The sequence below is a fragment of the Triticum aestivum genome, chromosome 1D (genome assembly GCF_018294505.1).
Source record: "Triticum aestivum cultivar Chinese Spring chromosome 1D, IWGSC CS RefSeq v2.1, whole genome shotgun sequence".
Classification (NCBI taxonomy): domain Eukaryota; kingdom Viridiplantae; phylum Streptophyta; class Magnoliopsida; order Poales; family Poaceae; genus Triticum; species Triticum aestivum.
The window spans coordinates 151,980,461-151,990,876 of record NC_057796.1 but is presented as its reverse complement, the minus strand read 5'-3'; positions in this window follow the sequence as shown (position 1 = coordinate 151,990,876).

The window sequence follows — 10,416 nt, the reverse complement described above, 5'->3', positions numbered from 1 at the left end:
TTTCTCTAGGATTTTTGCAAGTTTCTAGACAGAGAGAATAGCTGTGAAGGAAGTACCATTTTGGTGAATCCAATTGGTATGAAATTTTTACAGCACCTTTATCTGCCCAAATCACTAAGCCTTGCCAAATTTGAGCTCAAGTGGCCAGACCATTTGAGTGCATCATCTTGATCCATTTTCTGGACCATCTGGTCAGTTGCAAAGCAACTATGTTAAACCTTGATCCAAATGTTCTCAAAGTTAACAGGATTATAGTCCTTCCTAAGCTGATCACCCTAGACAAACTCTTTGGCTCCAATAAAGTTCCTGTTGCTCACTAGTGCACGGCCAAGTTTACTGCGGTAAACTTCAGACGATGACTACCATTTAACCATAGCACCCTAGATCCAGCCATGGCCTCATCAATGCTCTATCTTGGAAAGACTATCAGCTAGACAACGTTTTGGGTGTTGTAGAGCATTGAATGCCCCGGTTCACGTGGTGACTACGACGATGGCGTGCCTATGCACGCACTCTGTGCGCAGTGGCCGCGTCCAGGGCGCCGTGTCTGCTTCGTCCGCTCCCCACTCGTCGTCTTTGCGCGCGTGAGCATGTCCCTTGGCTTCTCCTCATCGTCGTCGTTCCCCTGGACCCCTCTCCCCCTTCGTCCGATTCCTCACCGACGCAAGCCGCCGCGCGCCCACGGGAGAACAGTGGTGGTTTGGCTCGGAGCTCGCCGTCTTCTTCCTCCCTGCGCTCCCTTGGCCGCCTCTTCCTCATGAGCTCTCCCTCATGTTCCCTCTCGTCGCCTAACTCCGAGCTCATGCACGTGCACACGCGTCTGCGGCGCTGGCCACACGTCTACAGTGACAACAGCACGACACACCCCTCCCCCACCTATATAAGGCCACCCTGACCCCGTCTTGCTTCACCAGTGGCCTCCTGCACCTCCTCTAGCCTCCCCTGACCACTTCCCCGAGCTCGAGCCGCCCTCCACGACCACCATTGCCGCCATGGCCGCTGGCTTTCTTCACCTAAATTTGCACGAGCCGAGCCCTCCCACTCCTCATAGATGCTACCAGAGCACCACCTAGTCGCCGGAGCCCACATCGCCGCGTGCCCCATCTTGTCCGAAGACCACGCCCGCGGGTGCTCCCTGTTGTCGCCGCTACAGCGCTCCCCGGCATGCGTGCAGCCCCTGGATGGATAAGGGCCTCTGTCCCGAGGCCACCGGTGTCCTCTCCCTGGCCGAAGATGGCCGGAGCCGCCGTGCCCGGCGACGGCAGCGCCCCTGCCCTGTGTTCTGTCAAGGAGAGGAGGAGCAGACGTGGGGGAAGAAGAAGGAGGCGTGGGAGGAGAAAGAAGATGCGGCGGGCCCCACGCGTCATCGTCCCAGCGCCCGGCCCCGCCACTGCCACGGTGGATAAGTGGAACCACATCCACGAGGATGCATTTTCTCGTTCGGAAGGCGTATTTCGGTGGGCTTAAGCCAGGAATGCGCTTTCCTTACTGGAAAGTGTATTCAGCCAAATACGTTTTCTGTTTTTCCACTCAGGGGCCTGTTTGTGAGGATTTTCTTACAAATAAGTCCCTGGCAGAGAAACAATTGTATCTGTTTGCCCGTAGCTCCAAATCAGGTGAATCCAAAGCCCACTTCTTCGTTTCGTCGAGCATGTTCCGATGGTATCATTTTCACCATGTTTTGACATTATGAAAATGACCATTATGCCCTTGCCCTTATTCAGCCCCCTCCGAGAGAGAAAGATTTCCGGCAATTCGTTCCGCGAGCTTCTCGCACTTTCTCCCGGTGATTTCTTCCACCCCAGGCAAGCCACACCTTCCATTTGCATGATTGCAATGCAGTGACATGGTTTATTTATTTGAACTTGTTTAAAATATTGCATTAGCTATGTATGATTTGTTCATGGCATTTCTCAGAGTATTGTTTTGATCTTGCTGTTGCCATGATATTGCTTGGAGTTTTAGGATGATTATGTTTCATTTTATGTGGATGACAAGTGCCTTTGGATTCTCAGTGGCTATTATGATTATTTTCATGATGGAATCTGGTATTATTTTGGAGTATTACTTTATGTCATGTTGTCTTTGGATTATTAGTGCCTAGTGTTATTTTCATCATGATGCTAGATGATATTATGTTTTGGAGTATGATGTTGGAGAGGATGCTTGCATGTGGATCATAGTTGGATAGTTAGTTCTTAATATTTGAGTGGTAGTATTATCGTTCTTGGATTCATCATGATAGTAGTGTTATGCTGTCCTCGGAGTATTTTGGTAAGACGATATTAAGCTTTGGATTATTGGTTGGATATTGATATGACTTGGATTATAGGTTGATAGATGATATCAGAGTATCGGTTAATACTGTTATTAAGTTGGTCAGGTGCCACTGAAACGGACTTTTTCCAGTGCAACCACATCTGCCTTTATGGGAAGGCCCTAATGCGGTCTATTGTCATGTCTCTCGCTGGTGCCTCCACCGAGTGAAGGTTATAGGCGTGCGGTACCCTGGCCCGGTAAGCAGACATAATCTTGTGTGCCCGTAGTTGTTGTTAGGCGCCTTTTTTGTCCTCGTTTGGGACCGTTTTTGTTTTGCCACGACGGTGGCCGTTGGTGCCTTTGGTAGGCACGGGGCCACCCAGGACTAAACCCGAAAGGGGTGTTGGTCGGAGTGGCCGGGAGAGTGTCATGGCAGTAGATTGGTTTTGTCAGAATGCCGTTGGTCCACCCGAATGGGAGCACGAGGCCATGGGTTCTGTGGTGTGGGTAAAGTGCGCTACCTCTGCAGAGTGTGTGTGTGTTTAATCTATCGATAGCCGCGTCCTCGGTCATGGGCACAAGTTCGTACTAGGTCACACTGTTCGATCAACACTCACATGACGGAATGACTTATAAGTGATTTATATGTTAATATATTTTGAACAGTACAGTTTTGCAGGATGTTGATGATGATGTTGGTATGATCTCGAGGATGATTATCCAGTTTGTGATGTGGTCACGAGGTGATCATGTGGATGTTACGTTTGTGGTTCGTGAATGATCACCGTTTGGTTACGAGGTAACCCGTTGAACCTAGTGTGGTTCCGTTTATGATCCGTGAATGATCACCGTTTGGTTACGAGGTAACCCGTTGAACCAAGTGTGGTTCCATTTGTGATACATGAATGATCACCGTTTGGTTTTGATCACGAGGTGATCGAAATGGTATATTGCTTGGCCTGTTAGTCAAGAATGCGATGGTTATTGGGATTGAGATGTTGGTTTATCAATATGATAGTAGTTTCATACCATGCTTAGTAGTTGCTTCATCATAATAGTTGTTAATTTATTTAACCTGTTAAATGCTGTGTGATTGTCTTGCCTTGATGTTTATGGTTGTTGTGAGCTTGCAAGTACATTCAATGTACTGACCTGGCGTGTCATGCCAGATTGCAGGTGATGCCGTGATTGCTTGATTGTTTGTCGAGGTGTCCTTTCGTGCGAGCTAGATCGTGTCCCAACCAGAGTCCCTGCGGAGTGGAGTTCACCACCTTCGTCGTTGTCCCGCTACTAGAAGTATTCTGTTGTTACGAGTTGTTCCGCTGCTAGCATAGAGCAAGTGTAGTATCGCAGGCGTAGTGTCGCCGTGCTGATGTGCTTCTTTGTAACATCAGACCCTTGTATTATTATTCTTGTAATAAGAGTTGATTTGTTCTATGTCAAGCAGTGCCGTATTCCAGAGACTTCTCCTCGATCTCTAGGCTGGAATACGGGGCGTTCCGGTTTCTCTGAGGCGGGATGCCACATCTTTCGATATATAAAAAATATTAGTGGCACTAGCGGTGTCAAAACATTGCCTCAAATTAATAGTGCCACTAGATTAAGGTGCAAAATAATAACATTACTGCTTTATCATGGTAGTGCCAAAATAGTAGCACAAGAGCAGACTCAACATGCAGGATCTTTGGCAAATGGTCGGACCAAAAAGGAACATACCTCGTGATGGGAACCATATCTGCAGTCAACGCCATCATAGAAGGGGTGACACCAGTCACCAACATGGATGATTCAATTCATGGGACCTTTTTGTGTAGTTCACCTAAAATGAAGCAATGTCCCATGAGCTACTAGCTTCTTCTTCATTAGTTGCAATAAAATTGAGCAACATCAAGGTTTGTTGTGAAGCTCGTGGAATGTTCAACTATAATTTGGATATCATTTGTGCAGTTCAACTAACATCTAGCGTGACATGTATATCTCTGTTTGCACAAAAAGGTGGAAAGGAGGGTGACTAACAAGTGATGAAACATACATCAAATGAAAAGAAGCATGTTCCTTATCTAAATGGCAATCCTACAAGGACGGTAGCATTTCTAAAGCAGCAATAGTGTGGGCATTAGGATTAACTATGACAACCGTTAAATACGACATTACTTTAATGGTGCCATTGCTTCATTTTACCAGCAACATTACATTAACAACTGCTACAGAGTTGGTATTTGGGCACGGGAGAGTAGGCTGACCAGGACAGTTGCATTTCTAGCAAAAATAAACAACTTATCTTAATGGGAAATTTAGCGGGACATGAAAAACAGTGCCATTGATTCATATTACTAGAGGCATTACATTGAAAACAACATTGGTTTAATGTGTCCTTTTAACAGTGCGATTGCTACATTTTACCAGTGGCATTACATAAGAGGGGCTCGGGGCAACAAACATCAGAACAGGATATCTGGTTTGGTCCAGTTTTTGTTCGGTATAGCCACCTTATACTGTGTGAGGCTAGAAAATCTAGTGCTGGTCATACTCTGTTGACTTGTCCCCCAGTCCCCACTTTACTTCCTTTCTCAACCAATAGATCGGTTTATATTGAGTTTGTACTGCGTTTCCCTTTATTTCCCTATTAGACCAAGAGACCATTTGGAGCCAGTCTCTGCTACTTTTCGCCCCCATTATTTCCTCTTTCGACCAAGTCCTAGATTCATGTAACAAATCTTCCCCCACCCCCACCCCATTTCTTCCCTATTTGAACCAAGTAGTACTAGATTCGAGTGCATGAACTAGTTTCACCTCTTAACAGTAAAAACTTAGGTGGCTTTCGAACAGCTGATTGATCCTATCTACGTAGGGCCCTGAGAAATAGTAAAAGATACAAATGTAGCGACGTCAGGAGCTGGGAAGTAGAGCAAGGCCGGTTTCGAAGGAAGTGATACCTGAGGGTCACCGGGATGTCGCTAGGTGGGCGGCGGGAGGCCGGATCTGCCCACACTACGGCAGCCGGGTTAGTTCCATTCAAATCATGCAAGTTAGATTCCAAAACAATGGCAAAAGAGTTTTAAAAAGTGGATACATTGGAGACGTATCAACTCCCCCAAGCTTAAACCTTTGCTTGTCCTCAAGCAATTCAGTTGATAAACTGAAAGTGATAAAGAAAAAACTTTTACAAACTCTGTTTGATCTTGTTGTTGCAAATATGTAAAGCCAGCATTCAGGTTTTCAGCAAAGATTATGAACTAACGATATTCACAATAACTCTTAGGTCTCACATTTACTCATATCAATGACATAATCAACTAGCGAGAAATAATAATAAATCTCGGATGACAACACTTTTCTCAAAACAATCATGATATGGTATAACAAGATGGTATCTCGCTAGCCCTTTCTGAGATCGCAAAACATAAATGCAGAGCACCTCTGAAGATCGAGGACTGACTAGACATTGGAATTCATGGTAAAAGATATCCAGTCAGAGTCATACTCAATATAAGTTAATAACAATGCATACAAATGACAGTGATGCTCTCTAACTGGTGATCTTTATAAGAGGATGATGACTCGGCAATAAAAGTAAATAGATAGGCCCTTCGCAGAGGGAAGCAGGGATTTGCAGAGGTGCCAGAGCTCGAGTTTTGAAATAGAGATTGAAATAATATTTTGAGTGGTATACTTTCATTGTCTACATAACAACCAAGAGATCTCGGTATCTTCCATGCTACATACATTATAGGCAGTTCCCAAACAAAATGGTAAAGTTTATACTCCCCACCACCAACAAGCACACTCCACGGCTAGTCCGAAACAACGGGTACCATCCAACTAACAACAATCCTAGGGGAGTTTTGTTTGCAATTATTTTGATTTGATTTGCTTTGAGCACGGGACTGGGCATCCCGGTTACCAGCCATTTTCTCGTGAATGATGAGCGGAGTCCACTCATCGTGAGAATAACCCACCTAGCATGGAAGATATTGACAACCCTAGTTGGTACATGAGCTATTCGAGCATACAAAACAGATTATCATTTGAAGGTTTAGAGGTTGACACTTGCAAATACTTGGAACGGCAGGTAGATACCGCATATAGGAAGATATGGTGGACTCATATGGAACAACTTGGGGGTTTATGGAAGTGGATGCACAAGCAGTATTCCCGCTTAGTACAAGTGAAGGCTAGAAAGAGACTGAGAAGCGACCAACTAGAGAGCGACAACAGTCATGAACATGCATTGAGATTAACCAACATTGAGTGCAAGCATGAGTAGGATATAAATCACCATGAACATAAATATCGTAGAGGCTATGTTGATTTTATTTCAACTTGCCAAGTCAAGACACTCGAATCATTCAAAGGAGGATACCGTCCTATCATACTACATCACAACCATTTTAATTTCCATGTTGGCACACAAGGTAAACCATTATAAACTCCTAGTTTTATTAATCATGGCATGAGTAACTATAATCTCTAATTCTCATTGCAAACATGTTTCATTCATAATAGGCTGAATCAGGAACGATGAACTAATCATATTTACAAAAAAAAAGATAGGTCGAGTTCATACCAGCTTTTCCTCATCTCAATCATTTCATCATATATTGTCATTATTGCCTTTCACTCGCATGAATGAACGGTGTGGATAATAATAATAGTGCATGTCCATTGGATTAAGCTGGAATCTGCAAACATTTATTCAAAGGAGAAGACAAGGTAATATGGACTCTTTGTTAGATCAACCATAATGCATGAGAGCCACTCAACATTTTCATCATGGTCTTCTCCTCCCAAAGAAAAGAAAAGAATTTCAAAGAAACACACTGAAAGATTTTTGGATTTTTTTTGTTTTTCTGAAGAAAGAAGAACAAGAATGAGAAAAAGTATTTACACGGGAAAGCTCCCAACAAGCAAAAGAAGAACGAGAAATCTTTTTGGGTTTTCTATTAATTTTACTACTACTAAGCATGCATAGAAAGTAAACTAACTACTACTAATTTTTTTGGTTTTTTCTTAACGTTTTTCAAACACACAAGAAGAAAGCGGAAAAAAGAAATAAACTAGTTTGGATATTACAATGAAAAAGTATGGACACCGACAACTGAAATGAGTATGTGAACATGAATGTAATGTCGGTGAGAAATACGTACTCCCCCAAGCTTAGGCTTTTGGCCTAAGTTGGTCTACGCCCATGGGTGGCCTGGTGGATATCCACAGTTGAAGCTGGGGTCGTACTGTGCTGCGGCAGCCACCGCTTGGAGAGCTGCCTCCTGAAGATGAGCAGCCTCAGCTGTCCTCTCATACTCGCTTGCCTCCTCTCTAGTAATAAAGTATCTTCCATTTGCCTAAAAGTTGAAGAGAGCAGGAGGAGGAAGAGTAACAAGGGTAGCACGCCGTCTATCAAAGATTAGTCGGTACTGGAGGATCTGCTCATTCCTCTTAAGAAACTTGTGGCGTACCATAGCCTCATAATCCATAAAAGCAGGTGGCAACTCAATATCATATCCTCTAATAGGTACATTCAAATATTTAGCTAAACGAGTTGCATAGATCCCACCAAATAAATGTCCATCTTTAGATTTAAGATGTAACCTTTTACCAATAATGGACCCCAAATTATATCGTTTATCACCTAACACCGCACACTTGAGGATACTAAGATCTGGTATGCTAATATGGCATTGTTCATCTTTACCATTAATACATCTACCAATAAAGAGAGCAAAATAATGTATGGCAGGAAAGTGAATGCTCCCTACGGTTGCTTGTGTGATATTTCTAGTTTCTCCAACAATGGTGCTAGCAAGGAAATCATTATATTCAGATTTATGGGGCTCACTAAGACTACCCCATTGTGGAATTTTGCATGCATCACAAAAATCTTCTAGGTCCATGGTATACGATTCATCATAAAGATCAAACAGGACAATATGAGTATTGCGCTTGGATGAAAACTCAAACCTCCGTACGAAGGAATCAGTGATATAATAATATTGTAAGCACTTGCCTGCTAAAAAATCCTCGAGGCCGGCATTTTGTACGTACACATAGAATTCATCCTTGAAACCTGCATGATCCATAAATTCCTCCAATGGCCATTCACACGGCCTCACTTGAGCTTCCCTTGGTAGTTCAGAGTCTGGTTCGCGTATAGCACGCCTTGGTGCTTGCTTCCTTGAAGAACCACCTTGGTACATTCTCCTAGACATTTTTCTGTTCTCTAAAAAAATTCTGAAATTTTTAGTGACTCAAAATAAAAGTGAACCAAACTCAACAAAATTGATAGCAACTACTCCTACAAGTGTCTAGAATCTATATCATGCATCAAAACAACTTTGGACCATACAAATTTGACATGCAAGCTCAAGAACATGGTCACTACAGAAGCAAAAATTTGCAATGAATAAAGCACTAGAACAAAAACTAATTGGACCATTGGGGGAGTCACATACCGAAGAACAATCCCCCAAAGCAGTTTTGTGAATCGAGCTTTGAAGAACGAGATGAAAATGGCAGCAAGATGAGCAAGAACACGAGTTTGAGCTATGGGATGATTTTTTTTTGGAGGAAGAAGGAGAGGATGTGTGCTGGAATAAGTGGAGGGGGGCACGTGGGGCCCACAAGGTCAGGGGCACACCCCAGGGGGTGGGTGCGCCCTCCACCCTTGTGGCCAGCTGGTGAGGCCCCCTAGTGTGTTCTTTGCACCAGAAATTCTAAAATATTCTAAAAAATCATATCCAATTTTCAGGGCATTTGGAGAAGTTTTATTTTCGGGACATTTTTTATTGTAAGGATAAATCAAAGAACAGACAGAAAATACTATTTTTGCTTTATTTAAACTAATTAACAGAAAGTAAAAGATGGGTACAGAGAGTTGTGCCTTCTAAATTCATCCATCTCATGCTCATCAAAAGGAATCCCTTAACAAGGTTGATCAAGTCTTATTAACAAACTTCTTCCGAATGACATGAAACCGGAGAATTTTTGAATAACACTAGGTTACCTCAACGGGGATATGCATTTCCCCAACAATAAGAATATCATATTTCTTTTTGGCAGTAGGAAGAGGGAATTCAAAACCTCCAATAGTAATAGTTGAAAATTTTCCAATAGAATTGATACTATGAACTTGAGGTTGTTTCTTCGGGAAGTGCACTTTATGCTCATTACCATTAACATGAAAAGTGACATTGCCTTTGTTACAATCAATAACAGCCCCTGCAGTATTCAAAAAGGGTCTACCAAGGATAATCGACATACTATCGTCCTCGGGAATATCAAGAATAACAAAGTCCGTTAAGATAGTTACATTTGCATCCACAATAGGCACGTCCTCACAAATACCGATGGGTATAGCAGTTGATTTATCAGCCATGTGCAAAGAAATTTCAGTAGGTGTCAACTTATTCAATTCAAGTCTACGATATAAAGAGAAAAGCATAACACTAACACTGGCTCCAAGATCACACAAAGCAGTTTTAACATAGTTTCTCTTAATGGAGCATGGTATAGTTGGTACCCCTGGATCTCCAAGTTTCTTTGGTATTCCACCTTAAAAGAATAATTAGCAAGCATGGTGGAAATTTCAGCTTCTGATACCTTTCTTTTATTAGTAACAATATCTTTCATATACTTAGCATAAGGGGGCATTTTAAGCATATCAGTCAAACGCATACGCAAAAAGATAGGTCTAATCATTTGAGCAAAGCGCTCAACTCATCATCCTTTTTCTTGGATGGCTTAGGAGGAAAGGGCATGGGTTTCTGAACCCATGGTTATCTTTCCTTACCATGTTTCTTAGCAACGAAGTCTCTCTTATCATAACGTTGGTTCTTTGATTGTGGGTTATCAAGATCAACAACCGGTTCAATCTCTACATCATTATCATTACTAGGTTGAGCATCAACATGAACATCATTATTAACATTATCACTAGGTTCATGTTCATCACCAGATTGTGTCTTAGTATCAGAAATAGAAATATCATTAGGATTCTCAGGTGTGTCTATAGCAGGTTCACTAGCATGCACAGTCATGTCAGTTTTCTTTTTCCTTTTATTACTAGGACTAGGTGCGTCAGTATTAATTCTCTGAGAATCTTGCTCAACTCTCTTAGGATGGCCCTCAGGATACAAAGGTTCCTGGGTCATTTTACCACCT